Source organism: Chanodichthys erythropterus, chromosome 7 (assembly GCF_024489055.1).
Source record: "Chanodichthys erythropterus isolate Z2021 chromosome 7, ASM2448905v1, whole genome shotgun sequence".
In the NCBI taxonomy this organism is placed as follows: Eukaryota; Metazoa; Chordata; class Actinopteri; order Cypriniformes; family Xenocyprididae; genus Chanodichthys; species Chanodichthys erythropterus.
The window spans coordinates 20,887,517-20,902,739 of NC_090227.1; positions in this window are offsets into that span (position 1 = coordinate 20,887,517).

Genomic DNA, 15,223 nt, shown 5'->3' on the forward strand with positions numbered 1-15,223 from the left:
TTGCTAAGACAGCTCGGTCATGCAGATTTGCACTTTACAATATCAGGAAAATCAGGCCCTTCCTAACAGAGCATGCAACTCAACTTCTCGTCCAGGCCCTGGTCATTTCTAGGCTTGATTACTGCAATGCTCTTCTGACTGGACTGCCATCATGCACAATCAAGCCTCTACAAATGATTCAGAACGGTGCAGCACGTCTCGTCTTTAACAAGACCCAAAGAGCCCACGTTACGCCTCTCTTCATCTCTCTGCACTGGCTACCACTTGCTGCTCACATCAAATTCAAGGTGTTGACGCTTGCTTACAGATCTACCACAGCCTCAGCACCCTCCTACTTCTACTCACTCTTACGAGTCTACATTCCTACCAGAAGCCTGCGCTCATTAAAGGAGCGAAGGCTTGTGGTACCATCACAGAGAGGTACGAAATCACTCTCCAGAACATTCTCGTTAACTTTTCCTTGCTGGTGGAACATTGATGATTTCATATGTTACAAAAACAGCCTTCTTTCACCTCAGAAACATTGCTAAGATACGGAATATGTTATCTATTTCTGATGCAGAAAAGTTAGTTCATGCTTTCATGACGTCTCGACTAGATTACTGTAATGCATTATTAGCTGGTTGTCCTGCTTCCTCAATAAACAAGCTACAATTAGTACAAAATGCAGCTGCTAGAGTTCTTACCAGGTCAAGAAAATATGATCATATAACACCAATCTTATCATCTCTACACTGGTTACCCATTAAGTTCCGTATCGATTATAAAGTATTGCTAATGACCTATAAGGCTCTAAATGGTTTAGCTCCTGTATACTTAACCAATCTTCTATCGCCCTACAATCCTTCACGCTCTTTAAGATCACAAAACTCTGGACTTCTGGTTGTACCTAGGATATCTAAGTCCACTAAAGGAGGGAGAGCGTTTTCACATTTGGCTCCTAAAATCTGGAATAGCCTTCCTGATAATGTTCGGGGCTCAGACTCGCTCACCCAGTTTAAATCTAGATTAAAGACGCATCTCTTTAGCCAAGCATTCACATAACTCATCTCATACCAGATCAACTGCACATGACTATCTTTGCTTAAAGTTATGAACAGCAGCTACGCTAATTGTTCTCCTTTTGCTTTTCTGTTTTACCTCGGGACACCCGCCCTGAGGTGACTAGAGAGTACATCAGCTTCAGTTTGGATCCAGCCTCTTAAGAAGACCTCAGATGACCATCACCTGTGAAGAGACGGCGCCAGCTCCTGCGAGGACTTCAGGAGACGCAATCATCTAGATCAACATTCACATTGCACAATCTCTATATCCTAATTTATTGTTAATGTAATTCATTTTCCAGGAGCTCATTACTTCTACCTTCAGTGCTGCTAACAGTGATTGTAATTACCTAAAGTATATTATTTGCTAACTACATTCTTTAAATTGTAATGTTGACATCCATTTTCTGTAAAGCTGCTTTGAAATGATATGTATCGTGAAAAGCGCTATACAAATAAATTTGAATTGAATTGAATTGAATTGAATGATCTTCCTGCCTCCATCCGGAATGCAGAATCCTTGGCAATATTCAAAAGACAGCTGAAAACTCATCTCTTTCGTGAGCACTTAACCTCATTCTAAAAAAACAACAACTTCTTATTCCTATCCTTTCACTTCCTCTAATCCTTCTCTATTGTAGTTTATGATACTCTGAGCATTGCCTAAACTTGTATTATGAGCACTTCTTGTGTCTATTTGCCTCGTCATGACGACTCGCTTGTTGTATTCCTCACTTGTAAGTCGCTTACAAAGCTTAAAAGCGTCTGCCAAATGAATAAATGTAAATGTAAATGTAATATCGTGTGTACATCAACATAAATGATGTACTCCCAGCTAAAGTATTCCAAATGAACCCTTCTCATGAATTAGATATTATTTACTCAATAATAACTTGTTTATTTTACCCATTTTAACCATTCTTTAATTTACACAGCAATAATAATAACCCTACCTGGGTTAAACTAACTTACAGTTGTATATTTTCCTTGACATCTCGCGATTTCGGGGCATGTGAGTTCCCGAACATAATGCATGATGGGATACGCTTAGCCTTGAATAGCGCTCTGAAGCAATATTCAAGACAGTGTGGGTTTAGTGTGCGTTCAGGGCACTGCACTTGGGCGTTTTTAAGACATGGGACAGTCTTGCGCACTTACTTCCTGTCGCGTGCATGCGCTCTCAAGTGGACCGCAAGTATGGATATTTAGACAGGGCTAAAGAGACTGACCGTGACGTGATACGAACAGATAGGCTATAGCTTCCGACGTCATTGGTCACAGATGACAAAAGGCTTGTTTGAGATGAGCAAAATCTGCGCAGAACCGTCACCATCACTGTGAGATGCATGCTGGCTAGAAATGTGTCTGAGGGTGGGCTTCCTTGCTCTGAGGCCATGCCGACATGTGTCAAAAAAGTCTTGCATGGACGAGGCGGCCTCATCAGATTCTGCCGTCGAGTGCAGTTGCTTTCCACCGACTGTGCTGACCAAAAGCACGATGGGAAACGACTTGCTGATGACACAGCTTAAAGCTTGTTGGTTTAAACAACCGTGATGTATTGATCTGTTTTAAAATGTTATGATTTTAATACTCTAATATCATGTTTTTATGTGTACAAATAACGTGCGAATATTACCAAACTCTCTGACACTGCGATCTCTCTATGGGTTATGTGATTGTTATCATTTATAAAAAAAAAATATATAAAAAAATCATGTTTATAATTAAGTAAAAATGATAGATACACACATCTTTCGAATGGAAATAAATAACAAGTACTTTGGGTGTATTGTTCATTATGTTCATTTTCATATAAAAGCAACAGAACTTAAATTACATCCAGTTTATCAGCAACACAGCGCACGAGTGTGAATCCCGCAATATCCACCTTTGATCTCGTAGGTGTCTGATCTACTACGAGAACAGAGAACTGTCTGTCTTGCCTGCACTTTTTTCACTCCTCCGCTCACTGCAGCTGCCTTCTCTCGCCTACATTTCAGGCGAAGCTAGGCACATCTCAAACAAGCCTAATTTATTGCGTGATTCTCGATATGGCTCGCGAGACACGACTTCTTCCACTATGTTCGACCGTCTCTGGTGGTCTGTAACAGCAAAGAATATACACTAACAAGAAGCGAAACTCCAATAGAATGTTCCATTGCATCACCGGCACACAGCAGCAGCCCTGCGTTTCCACCATTTTGGCGTGAAAACGGCTTGGTCCACTAGTTTATATGGCAATATCAGCTGCTTTGTTTAAAAAAAAAAAAAAAAAAAAAAAAAAAAAAAATCCAACCTGAACATAAAATACTATTGTTAGTGTTCATAATCCTTTTAAAGTCGGCATGAAATCAAAATCAACCCTATTTACTTTGTGAGTGCATATTACTAGTCTTGTTGTAAACAATTAATCTGTGCAAGTTAAAACAGAAATAAATTGTTTGTTGCGGTAATCTTTAATCAAAATCTGAAAAGTTACTTCCAGTCTGGAATGACGTTCCTTCTCTGATAACGTCAGTTTGATGGCTTGGGTTGAAAACCCGTAAACCACTCTCCTGCAACCGTTATGCTGTGTTCACACCAAACGCGAATAGAGTGTCAAAATTGCGCCTACCACGTCTAGTTTGCCGCTTGAACATTTTGAATGCATTCGCGCGTCTAGAGCGAAATAGTCCGAAGCGAAATCCGCTTCTTGTGGGAGGGGCAAGTGCTAGGCGGTTGTCTGTTTGCAAGATGGCTGATGTTGATCGTGCGTTCGTCGAGAGAGCTTTGTATTTGCTCTGGAGAGCAGAACAGCAGCGTAGGGGTCAGCGTCGCCGTACTTGGGTCCACCAGACTCCCCGGAAGGCCGCGGGTCGATAAACGTGTATGTGACTCAAAAGTGAAATGTGTATTTACAACTTACCAGGTTGCCCAATCTCCTCACTGACACTCTTCCAAGCGAGGTCCTTTTTATTCCTGTCTCTATAGAAGTATGAACTTGTGTCATAAATCAGAGGGTGACTGCTCACTGATAATATCAGTTGTTCCTCCATTTTGAATGAGTGACTCTGGGCGGGCCTGCCGCCACAGCAGCAAGCAGGCTCCTGATTGTTTAACGCGGCGCGAATTTACGCCAAAGTTCAAAATTTTCAACTCGGGCGTCAGACGCGAACGTGAATAGAGCGTCTGGCGCGAATGATTTTAATGTTAAGTCAATGTACAGACGCGTTTACGCGCGTCTGGAGGTCTCGCGGCGCGAATGAGGCATTTAGCATGGCGTGGAAGACGCGAATTTGCCTCATTCGCGTGAATGACGCAAATTGAGCGTTTTGTGCGTTACGCGCGAATGGTGTTTTTTGTGCATTTACGCATTTGACGCAAATTCGCGTCTGACGCCCGAGTTGAAAAATTTGAGCTTACTATGTTACCTCAGATGGATGAATGGTTTGATTCTACAACTGGTAAAATAAAACATATATAGGACAATACAACATTTACTGTAGGTGCCATAAAATTTACTGATGACTTAATTTGAAAAATGTTTATTGCGCTTCTGATTTGGTTGTGAAATTCGCCAATTTTGGGTGCGTAAGATGTGAAGGATTCTATGGTCCAGTTGGCATTTTTACCCTATAATGGCGGCCGTGCTACCGGAGCGCCATCTAGTGGCTGTTGCCGAAAAAGGATAAGAGTTTCGCCTCTTGGGTTCTATACTCTTTGGTAACAGTGAAATAGAACGAAAGATGTTACAAATCTGCCTGGAAAAGGACATCTGTTGTATCCTTCATTGCCCAAGAAACGTCTCGGTTACATAGGTAACCCTCGTTCCCTGAAGGAGGGAACGGAGATGCACGTCAGACAGACCGACGAATAGGAATCTCGCTAGAGAGGCCAATCTACTTCGAGTGTAACTAAAACGAGCCAATGCACATTGGCATGCAATCATATGCATCAGCTGCTTGCCTCGCAGCGCGGGTATATAATGAGCAGCAGGTGCGTTGCATCTTCAGGTTTTCGCTGAGGAGCCGAACCCAGCAGGCGGCAGCATCAGCAGGACAACGCCTGTGGCGGCAGGACGTACGTCTCCGTTCCCTCCTTCAGGGAACGAGGGTTACCTATGTAACCGAGACGTTCCCATTCAGTCGGTCACGTTCGACGTACGTCGGACAGACCGACGAATAGGAATCCCTACCAAAGCGCCACAGGAGCTGCCCTCTTCCAGCGCTCTGTCGTGAGCCACCTGACCCCCTTGCCTAAGGACGGTGGGACCAGGGTCACACAGAGAGGGTCGATCACTGTTGTTCCCAAAACCCACTCAGTGCGACAATTGGATAACGCTGGGAAAGCGTAGCCTTACATGCGATAAGGAACGCTGCGGAAGCCATATCCTTCCCCGAAGGAGTTATATGGATAAGTACATATAGACTAACCTTGTAGGTTGTACAACATATGGAAGAACTGGGGTGACTCCACTCGGTGAGAGATGGGTTCTCCCAGAGGGAAAGACACGGGCTTCGTTTAGGAGCAGCCGTGGAAAAAGCCATATGGGATCGCCGTAGGGTCACACATATGGAACCCAGCCTAAATCCGGTTCTCAAGGATACAACGGAGTCTAGGCCTGGCGCCAGACGCTCCGCCACGTCAGCTGCCGAAGGGTAACCGGAGGACTCAACAGGGTCTGCCCGTAGGGACTCTCTGGAGAATAGAACGCGCATGTAGCGCAGCAAGCCGACACGAAGCCGGGGCCTCTCTGTGCCTCTGACCTGAGGCGATAACACGGGAGGAGACCGGCTCGACACGAAGGCTATAGTATCTAGCGAACGTGTTAGGTGTCGCCCAGCCCACAGCTCTACAAATGTCTGTTAGCGAGGCGCGACGAGCCAGCGCCCAGGAGGTTGCCACACCTCTCGTGGAGTGAGCATGCAACCTGAGCGGGCAGGGCACGCCCTGAGCTTGGTAAGCCAGGGCGATGGCATCCACTATCCAGTGGGCCATCCTCTGCTTGGAGACAGCCTTTCCCTTCTGCTGGCCTCCATAACAGACAAAGAGCTGGTCTGAGGTCCTGAGGCTTTAGGTTCTGTCTATGTACAGTCGCAAAGCGTGGACTGGACAGAGTAAAGCCAGGGCTGGGTCTGCCTCCTCCGAGGGCAGCGCTTGCAGGCTCACCACCTGGTCCCTGAAGGGAGTGGTAGGAACCTTGGGCACATAGCCAGGCCGGGGTCTTAGTACCACGTGGCTATCACCCGGCCCGAACTCCAGGCATGATTCGTCGACCGAAAATGACTGCAGGTCCCCTACCCTCTTGATGGAGGCCAATGCCACCAGCAGCAAAGTCTTCATAGACAGAATCTTTAAGTCTGCTGACAGCAAAGGCTCAAAGGGAGCAATCTGAAGTGCTCTCAGCACCAGAGTGAGGTCCCAAGAGGGTATGGAGGGGGGACGAGGAGGATTTAACCGTCTCGCCCCCCTAAGGAACCTGATGACCAGGTCGTGCTGACCAACAGATTTGCCATCTAAGTGGTCGTGGTAAGCGGAAATAGCAGCAGTATGGACTTTGAGGGTGGAGGGGGGGACAGCCTACGCTCCAACCCTTGCTGCAAGAAGGAAAGCACGACTCTGATCGAGCATCTTCGGGGGTCTTCCCGGCGAGAAGAGCACCACTCGACGAACAGGTTCCACTTTGAGGCATAAGCACGTCTCGTAGACAGTGCACATGCCGAAGTGATGGTGTTAAGTACCTCAGGGGGTAAGTCACCTAGAACCTCCGCATCCCGTCCAAGGGACCAGACATGGAGTTTCCAGAGGTCTGGACGCGGGTGCCAAAGAGTGCCCCGTCTCTGAGAAAGAAGGTCTTTCCTCAGAGGGATGGGCCAGGGAGGGGCTGTCGCGAGGAGTGAGAGTTCTGGGAACCAGGTCCAGTTGGGCCAGTAGGGCACAACTAACAAGACCTGCTCCTCGTCCTCCCTGACTTAGCACAGGGTCTGTGCAAGTAGGCTCACTGGGGTAAACGCATATTTGCGCAGGCCCCGGGTCCAGCTGTGAGCCAGTGCATCTGTCCCGAGTGTCCCCTCGGTCAGAGAGTAAAACAACTGGCAGTGGGAGGTTTCTGGTGAGGCAAACAGGTCTACCTGAGCCTCTCCGAATTCTCTCCAGATCAGCTGAACCACCTGGGGGGTGGAGTCGCCACTCTCCTGGCAGCGCAGCTCATGATAGCTCGTCGGCCACACGGTTGAGCACACCGGGAACATGAATGGCGCGAAGCGACCTCATATGCTTCCGACTCCACAGGAGGAGATGGCGGGCGAGTTGCGACATGCGACGGGAGCGTAGACCACCTTGACGGTTGATGTACGCAACGGTCGCAGTGTTGTCCGTACGGACCAGTACATGCTTGCCCCGAAGCAGGCCTTCGAGGCGGTTCAGAGCAAGGCGTACTGCCAGCAACTCGAGGCAATTGATGTGCCAATGCAGATGGGGTCCCGTCCAAACCCCTGAGACTGCATGCCCATTGTACGTGGCACCCCAGCCGGTGGCAGAAGCATCTGTGAAAACCACAGCATGCCGGGACACTTGTTCTAGGGGCACTCCTGCCCGGAGAAACAAAGGGTCCGACCACGGACTGAAGGTTTGGCGGCACTCCTGAGTGACTGGCACCCGGAACGTGCCGCGCTGCCACGCCCATCTCGGAACTCGGCCGTGAAGCCAGTGCTGAAACGGTGTCATATGAAGCAGACCGAGCAGTGTTACAGCCGCTGCAGCCGCCATATGCCCCAGGAGCCTCTGAAAGAACTTCAGTGGGACCGCTGTCCTGCCGTTGAACATATTCAGGCAGTTCAACACCGACCGAGCACGTTCCTCTGTGAGGCGTGCTATCTGTTCGACCGAATCCAACTCCATACCGAGAAAAGAGATCCTCTGCACTGGGGCGAGTTTGCTCTTTTCCCAGTTGACCTGAAGCCCCAACTGGCTGAGGTGACTGAGCACCAAGTCCCTGTGTTCGCACAACTGATCCCGAGACTGTGCTAGAATGAGCCAGTCGTCTAGATAGTTGAGAATGCGAACACCCTGTTCTCTCATGGGAACAAGGGCTCCCTCCACGACTTTCGTGAAGACGCGGGGAGACAGGGCCAGCCCGAAGGGTAGGACTCTGTACTGATATGCTCGACCTTTGAACGCGAATCTCAGGAATGGCCTGTGTCGCGGAAGAATCGAAACATGGAAGTACGCGTCCTTCAGGTCGATCGCTGCAAACCAATCTCGGGGACGGATGCACTCGAAAATGCGTTTCTGCGTGAGCATTTTGAATGGTAGCTTGTGGAGGCTCCGATTCAAAACTTGCAGGTCCAAGATCGGTCGTAACCCGCCGCTTTTCTTGGGTACAATGCAGTAGGGGCTGTAGAACCCCGACCTCAAATCGGCTGGAGGGACCGGCTCTATCGCGTCCTTCGCCAGTAGGACTGCGATCTCCACACGCAGGACAGGGGCATCGGCATCTTTCACTGTAGTGAAGAGGACGTCCCTGAACTTGGGGGGGGAAGCCGGGCGAACTGAATCGCAAAGCCGACCCTGATGGTCCAAAAGAAGCCAGCGAGACGGACTGGGGAGCGCTAACCCGGCTCGCAGAGTCCGTACAAGCGGGACCAAAGGGACCACCGGTGTACCCGCAGCAGGGCAGCGAGGTGGAACACAGGGACGCGGCTCGGGGGGCTCTCTTTGTGAGGCGGCCCGAAGCGGCGTCACTGTGTGCTAGGCAACACTTACCTGGCTCCACGGATGGACAGAGGGAGCAGTCGAGGCTTTGGCTGCCCGCTGCTCGCTGCTGTCCGCTGGCGACAGAAGAGGGGGATGAGAGTGGTGAGGTTTTTTCTCCTCCCACTGCTCTCCAAACCCTCTTCAGACCTGGAAATGGAGGAACTGCTCTTTTAAATTTGGGTACCACTGCCTCTTGGGTCAGTGGCGGAACAGAAACCAACCCAATAAAAGGATTTACCACCCGGCCCTCCTCCAGGGGTGGAAGAGCAGCCCCACCCATCTCTGGGTCGCCCGTCTCAGGGGTGATACTCACAAACCACTTAAACGGCTGGAGAGACGGGAGGCATCACCTCCCTGCAATGGATATAGCAGAGCCTGCTTGGCCGGAGTTTCTTGCAGGGGACGACACCCTTGACGACGAGCAGACTGAGGGGCGGCCCAAAAGGAACTCAATGGTTTGTCATGGGAAGCTCCCCGATCCGCTACTAACTGAGGAGAACCGCTGGCACTGAGGAGAACCGCACACGGCACTGTTAAGTGCACACTCAACGCTGCTCAACGCTGCTGCCTGCCAGCTGTCTGATCTACGCTCGGAGCTTCGTGGAGATTATCCTAAATCCTTCTCTTTATTCCTATTCACATAATATAACTTTCTTATTTTTCACTAGATTACTTAACCTATTGCATAGTATTACTAAACGGAACGATTTATTACTAGCAATCCACCAGCGTAATCACCTAGTGTTAGCCATAGCCTGCTAGCTACCGTCTACTTTCTTTTTTTCCTCTAAACCAACCTTCCTTGTCGATTGAATGGCGGATTTATCCGATGTATGTTATTCTGATCTGTCCTCGCCAGATCGGGAAGCTGTGGAGACGTTGCTGCCCGGCATTCATCGATCCACCGCGAGGTACAGCGTCCCGCACATCACCCTCGCCCCAGGCACCGGCAAGCGACCGAGACATCCAGCCAGCGAGTCCCGTGTGCGTTGCAGTTTTTCGGACGGCGTTCATCAAACACACGGTCAGTCATGTCCGACGATTATCATGTGTAGTAAATGCAACATGTACAGCTTAGCTCTTTCTGTCAGCAGTGAGACTTACACATGTGATAAATGCAGGGATATTGTCAGGCTGACAGAGAGAATCTCAGAATTAGAGACCCGCATCCAAACTTTAATTGAGGATAGTGAGAATGAAAGGTCCTTAGATACTGCTTTGGATGCGACTAGCCTAGTAAACACTACACATTCGTTCCGGTTGTAGAAGCCACGCAGCAGGCTAACTGGGTGACTGTGAGGCGGCATAATGGCAAGAATAAACACCACTCTTCCGTTCCGATTAGAACATCAAACAGGTTCTCCCCACTCAGTGACGCACCCACTGAGAATCCTGTTGAAAGTGCCCTAGGAATTGGCGATTCTATTACACGGAACGTGAAAATAGAGACACCAGCCACCATAGTCACATGTTTGCCGGGGGCCAGAGCACCTGACATCAAAGCAAATTTAAAAGTGCTGGCTAATGCTAAACGTAAATATTCTAAAATCATTATCCACGTCGGCACAAATGATGTTCGACTTCGCCAGTTGGAGATCACTAAAATTAACATTAAAGAGGTGTGTGAACTCGCAAATTCAATGTCAGCAAAAGTAATTTGTTCTGGCCCTCTTCCTGTTCGTCGGAGTGATGAGATAGTTAGCAGGTTATCATCACTCAATGGCTGGCTGTCTAAGTGGTGTGCGCAGAATAATATAGGTTTCATAGACAATTGGAAAAGCTTTTGGGGCAGACCTGATCTGTTGAAAAGAGATGGTATTCATCCCTCCCGGGATGGTGCTGCTCTTCTCTCTAGAAATTTGGCAAATAGTCTTAGAGCTGAAACATGACAAACCAGGGCCCAGATCAGGACGCAGACAAACTGGCTAAACCGACCGTCTGCTAGTCACAGAACTCAGATAATTCACAGCACATAGAAACACTTTCACCTAGATATTATCACATAGAGACTGTGTCTGTACCTCGAACTAGTAAATACAAAAAACTTCCAAAACCTTTTAAGGGTAAAAATTTAATTGATGTTCAAAAAATGAAAATCACAGATAAATCAGATAAACAAATGATAAAGCTTGGGTTACTGAATATTAGATCTATTTCTTCAAAAGCACTTATTGTAAATGAAATTATCACAGACAATAAACTAGACTTGCTGTGTTTGACAGAAACCTGGCTAAAACCAGACGATTACATTACTTTAAATGAATCTAGTCCTCAAGGTTATGATTATCGACACAATCCTCGACAGAAAGGCAAAGGGGGAGGTGTTGCTGTAATTTATAGTAATATATTCAGAATCATTCAAAAGAATTTCAAATATAATTCCTTTGAAGTGATGGTGCTTTATGTAACATTATGTAAGTTGACATTTGTGCTGGCTACTGTATACAGGCCACCAGGGCACCATACTGACTTTATCAAAGAATTTGCTGAGTTTCTATCAGAGTTAGTACTGGCTGCGGATAAAGTCCTTGTTGTTGGTGATTTTAATATCCATGTAGATAATAATAAAGACGCATTTGGATTGGCATTTGCAGATATTTTAAACTCTATTGGAGTTAAACAACACGTGTCAGGACCCACTCATTGTCGTAATCATACCCTAGATCTAATACTGTCGCATGGAATAGATATTGATGCTGTTGAAATTCTACAGCAGAGCGCTGATATATCAGATCATTATTTAGTCTCGTGTATAATACAATTAGCCAAGGCTACAAAACCACCACCCAGCCATAAATATTGTAGAACAATCACATCTGCCACTAAAGATTGCTTTATAAATAATCTCCCCGAGCAGTTTCATCGCCTTAGTATACCTGACAACTTAGAAGAACTCGATGCTGCAACAGAAACTATTGGCTCTCTCTTTTCCAGCACATTAGATGCGGTCGCTCCTTTACGTCTAAAGAAGATTAAGGAAACTAATCCAACGCCGTGGTATGATGAGCACACTCGGGCTCTAAAACGAGCTGTTAGAAAAGCTGAACGTAGTTGGAAGAAAACAAAACTAGAAGTTTTTCGCCTTTCGTGGAAAGAAAAAATGATTGAGTACAGAACAGCCATAAGAAATGCTAGATCTACTTATTTTTCAAATCTCTTAATAGAAAACAAACATAATCCTAGGTATTTATTTGACACAGTGGCTAAATTAACTAGAAACAGAGATTCAACTGCTGACATTTCCATAGAGCACAGCAGTAATGACTTTATGAACTTCTTTACTTGCAAGATTGATAATATTAGAGAGAAAATTATAAACATGCAACCGTCTACAGTTTCTCTTCAGACAGTGCACTGTAGTGTCCCTGAGGTAAAACTAGAATCATTCGCCGCTATAGGAGAGGAAGAATTATCTAAACTTATCAAATCATCAAAATCAACGACATGTATGTTAGACCCAATGCCGACTAAACTACTGAAAGAAATGCTTCCAGAGGTCGTAGGTCCACTTCTTGATATAATTAATTCATCTTTAACACTAGGACACGTGCCAAAAACCTTTAAGCAGGCTATTATCAAACCTCTTATTAAAAAACCTCAACTAGATCCGAGAGATTTAGTAAATTACAGGCCAATCTCGAATCTACCTTTTCTGTCAAAGATACTAGAAAAGGCAGTTTCAACACAACTGTGTTCCTTTTTAGAAAGAAATGGAATCTGTGAGGATTTCCAGTCAGGATTTAGACCATACCATAGTACTGAGACTGCTCTCGTTAGAGTTACAAACGATCTACTCCTATCATCCGACCGTGGCTGTATTTCTCTATTAGTGTTATTAGATCTCAGTGCTGCTTTTGACACTATCGATCATAACATTCTTTTAAAAAGACTTGAAAACTATATTGGCATTAGTGGAATTGCTTTGGCATGGTTCAAATCATACTTATCTGACCGTTATCAGTCTGTGGTAGTTAATGAAGAGATGTCGTATCGATCACAGGTTAAATATGGGGTACCACAAGGCTCAGTATTAGGACCGTTGCTTTTCACTCTGTACATGCTGCCCTTAGGAGAGATAATTAGGAAGCATGGTGTTAGTTTTCACTGCTACGCTGACGATACTCAGCTCTATATTTCCTCGCGCCCTGACGAAACCTACAAATTCACAAAACTAACAGAATGCATAGCTGACATTAAAACCTGGATGACAAGAAATTTCTTATTATTAAATTCAGAAAAAACTGATTTCCTAATCTTTGGACCAAAAACTTCCTCACGAAAAAAACCTTGAATACTCTCTAACACTTGACGGGTGCTCCATTAAACCTTCGTCCTCAGTTAGGAACCTGGGTGTGCTCTTTGATACCAATCTTTCATTTGAAAGTCATGTTTCTAGTATCTGTAAAACCGCCTTCTTCCATCTAAAAAATATATCTAAATTACGACATATGCTCTCAATGACAAATGCGGAACAGTTGGTTCATGCATTCATGACCTCAAGACTAGATTATTGTAACGCTCTACTGGGTGGTTGTTCTGCTCGGCTTTTAAACAAACTACAGTTGGTTCAAAATGCGGCAGCTAGAGTTCTTACTAGAACCAGAAAGTATGACCATATTAGCCCAGTTCTGTCAACATTACATTGGCTCCCTATTAAACATCGTATAGATTTTAAAATCTTGCTACTTATAAAGCTCTAAATGGTTTAGCTCCTCAGTACCTAAGTGAGCTCTTAATGCATTATAGTCCTTCACGTTTATTGCGATCTCAGAATTTAGGCCAGTTGATAATACTCAGAATATCAAAATCAACTGAAGGCGGCAGATCATTTTCCTATTTAGCACCTAAACTCTGGAACAATCTTCCTAGCATTGTTCGGGAAGCAGACACACTCTGTCAGTTTAAATCTAGACTAAAAACACATCTCTTTGCTCTTGCATACACATAACACATTATCAATACATTAACATTTTTCAAATCCGTTAAAGGATTGTTACGCTGCAATAATTAGGTCGGCCGGAACCGAGAACATTTCCTATAACACTAGATATACCTGTACATCAGAACAAGAATGGCATCTACGCTAATATCTGTCTCTCTGCTTATCCTGAAGTTTGCCGGGTGCTGGATCCAGGCCGTATCCAGGTCAGATGGAGAACCTGCGTCTGGACCTGACTACAACGTAGCCCAGGATCCCCGTATCTGCTTACATATATTTATATATAATCGATTTTTAATCTCTATAATAAAAATGTACAATTCAGATTTTGATCTCCATATACATTTACATATATATATCTTCCAAGGGGTTTTTTCCCTCCTAGGACTTTTTTCCCAGTGCTAGCACGCTGGGTTTTTCTCCTAGGGGTTTTTTTCCACCCCTGGAAGTCATCTGACATTGGCTTAATGTAGCACCATCTTGTATATGTTACATATTACCACGCTTGTTTGTACAGTTTTAACCACTTCCCTTTTTTTCTGTGCTTCTAATATGTAAAGCTGCTTTGAAACAATAGAGGAAAAACTTATGCAGATTCTGGCACCTTTGGCATTCCATATTTATGGCACCAATATACCCCCATACTGCCAAGTTTTCCATGCACATCTGGAAGACACAGGAAAGCATGGCTGTAAACTCCGAATCTGAGTCAGCATAAGCACACACCATTACAGTGGGCAGCGTCACCCTCATTTCCAGAGCATAACAGCACTCTCTCCGATGCTGCAATCGACGTCTGTCCCTCAGCTGGAGCTCTGAATGAAATGCTAGGTTCCCCTATGTAAAAGGACCAGCAATCCAATCCAGAAACTGCACAGCTTGCAATGCGCTAGAGAGGGAGGGGCCCTAGGGGGTTGGTTCCCCGAAGGAACCCCTCAACCTCATGTCACCCAAGCCATATCAGCAAAGTAGACCTCTTCTGGTGCACCAGAGAGGGCGCTACAATGGAGATTATGCAAGGGAACCGCGCATCTAGAGCGCCGAGCGAGTGCTGGGTTGCCGGGCTGCAGCGCGGTGCAGCCCGGCAGCTCGACGGCACACGACACGCAGAGGAGCGAGAGGTTTGCTCTCGCTGATCTCCACGGTCTCCCAGAGTGTCGGGCAGACCCGCGGCTGTGCTTTTACACACAAGCGGCAGCTGGCCAACAACAGAGGGGACTCAAGCTTCCCGGAGAAAGAAGAGTCACGACCGGCGTGTCGACGTGATCATGTTCTCATATGAAAACATGAACACCCACGAACATCATTTCATCACGCGCCCAGACATGTGAAACGGTGATCGTGGCCGTCAGTGAGGACAGGAACGACCGCATCCAGAAACACAAGTAGGATGTCGTCTTTAAAAAGACGCGAATCTACTTGTGTAAGCTCTTTCAGGGACTTTACTCTTTTAGAAGTGCTGAAGCACGCAGGGGAATGGCCACCGCAACACAGACAGGGATTGTGT